A 2,500-nucleotide genomic window follows, 5' to 3' on the forward strand; every position below is an offset into this window, starting at 1 on the left:
TCAAGATGGAGGGATGGAAGTTGTAGTTGTAGGGGGATTGAATATTTGTTTGTGTGATAAAGGAAGTGAGAGGCGGACAATGGGTGAGGGGGAGAGGGAGGGGGAGACCGAGGATGAGAGAGAGAGAGAAGACAGTGTGACAAGGAAGCGAATTTTCTTGTGGTCAACCCTTGCAATTGCTAAGGCTTCTGGCGATAGATGTAATTTATGTATATTTGAAAAGAGAGAGAGAGAGAGAGAGAGAGAGAGTGTGTGTGTGTGTGTGTGTGTGTGTGTGTGTGTGTGTGTGTGAATTTGATGGGGAAATGAGCAGTGATATATGACACACACACACACACACACACACACACACACACACACACACACACACACACACACACACACACACACTCTCTCTCTCTCTCTCTCTCTCTCTCTCTCTCTCTCTCTCTCTCTCCATCCCTTCCCTGCCTAACACACAACCTCACCTCAGTCAAATAAGGGTGAGGCAGGTAGAGGTAGGCAGGGCAGGTGAGGCAGTGCTTAGGCTACACCAGCTGTCCAATACCATCCTCTTCTGGTATATAATGATTTACGAAAGTGGTATATTGTATTTTGATTTTTATTCACATGATTTATTTTTTTTGGCTTTAGTGACAGAAGTAGTATATTGTATTTTGATTTTATTCACGGATTTTTTTTTGGGTGTAACTGGTATGTGGTATAATCAAGCATAGAATTCCATGTATTTCCGTAATTAGCTGGTATATATTCCGGTATTATAAGCCAGTGCTCTGAGTGTGAGAAATTTGAAACCAGGTGTGGAGATTGACCGTAATTTTGGGACCAGGTGTGGAAATTAAAACACCATAATTTTGGAACAGGTGTGGAGATTGACACTTGGAACAGGTGTGGAGATTGACGTAATTTTGGAAACAGGTGTGGAAATTGAAGCACAGTAATTGTCTATCTGTCTATCTGTTGCCAGACGCCTTAATCCCTTATACGGGGTGGCCACAGACAAATCGCCTCCAAGTCACCCTGTCCCCCGCCATTTCACTACCCTGCTCCCAATTCACCCCCCCCCCTCTCTCATATACCTCTCCACTCCATCCCCCCATCTCATCCTTGACCTTCCCCTTCCTCTCTCCCCCTCCACCTCTCTCACATACACTCTCCTCGTCAGTCTCTCACACACACACCGTAATTGTGGAGCCGAAAATTCATGAATATTTTTGCAGGTTTGGAAATCTTGAATAATTTTGAAAAACAATATATTCAACAGGTTTTTGACAATTCTGAAAGGAAATATGGAGGCAGTAAATATGGAAATGAGTGGGAAATGCAGTTGTGGAGAGCTGAGTAGGGGTTTGTAATTGTGGAGATGCAGGAATGAGAGTAGCAATTGTGGCGATGCGAGTGCTGCAGTTGTGGAAGTGTAAGGAGGTGCTTAAATTCTGGAAGTGAACGAAACAGTGGTGGAAATGAGTGAAGAAAGGTAATGACGGAACTTGTGAGAGCCTAAGGAGATGAAAGAAGGAAGATAATGACTAAACTTGTGAGAAATCAAGATGGAAATGAAAGGTAATGATAACTTGTGACAGTATAAGTAGATGGAAATGAGAGAAGAAGGGTAATGACTGCACTTCTGAGAGCTTAAGGAGGTGGAAGTGAGAGCAGAGAGGTAATGACAACTCGTGAAAGCTTTAGAAGGTAATGAAGGATTGGAAATAAAGAAAACAAGTGTGGAAATGACAGAAGAAAGGTAATGATGAACTTGTGAGAGATTAAGAAGGTAATGTAGGCGTGGAAGTAAAAAGAACAGGTGTGGAAATGAAAGGAGAAAGGTAATGACTGTACATAATGAAAACAGGTGTGGAAAAGAAGGAAGAAAGGTAATGACTGAACATCTGAAACCGTAAGAAGGTAATGAAGACCTGGAAATTAAGAAAGAGCAGGTGTGGAAATGAGAAAGAATTACTGTTTGTGGAAGTAAGGGTCCGGCAGTTGTGGAAAGGAATGAAGCGGTAGTTGTGGACATGTGAGGAACAAAGACAGCAGGTGTGGGATATTGGAAAGAGGGTGCAGGTTTGGGCAGGAAAAAGAGCGTTGATCGAGACACAAGGAGAGGTGTTGTGTGTTGAGATAAAGGTAAAGAGCAGGTGTGGGTACGTAGAAAGACAGCTGGAGTTCTAATAATAATAATAATAATAGTTGTGGAAAGAATAAGAGTGGACATTGAAAGCATCGAATAACAGCTGTGGGATGTGGAAAAGAGACCGATTTTGGAAATAGAAGAAAAGCCAAGAATTGCAATAAGAATTGTAAAAATAAGTATACAGCTCTTTTTGGAAATGTAAAAAATGAGGAAATATTGTTGGAAATAAATAAGATGCGGAGAGACAGTATAGTGCTCCTGTAGATATAAAAAGGACAGAAAAATACGCGTAAATCTATAATATTGATGTCGAGATGTAAAAAAAAAAGGATGTTTGTAAAAGATAGGTAAATATAACGACCT

Source organism: Coenobita brevimanus, chromosome 57 (genome assembly GCF_032717465.1).
Source record: "Coenobita brevimanus isolate Jiangsu-jjx chromosome 57, ASM3271746v2, whole genome shotgun sequence".
Taxonomy (NCBI): domain Eukaryota; kingdom Metazoa; phylum Arthropoda; class Malacostraca; order Decapoda; family Coenobitidae; genus Coenobita; species Coenobita brevimanus.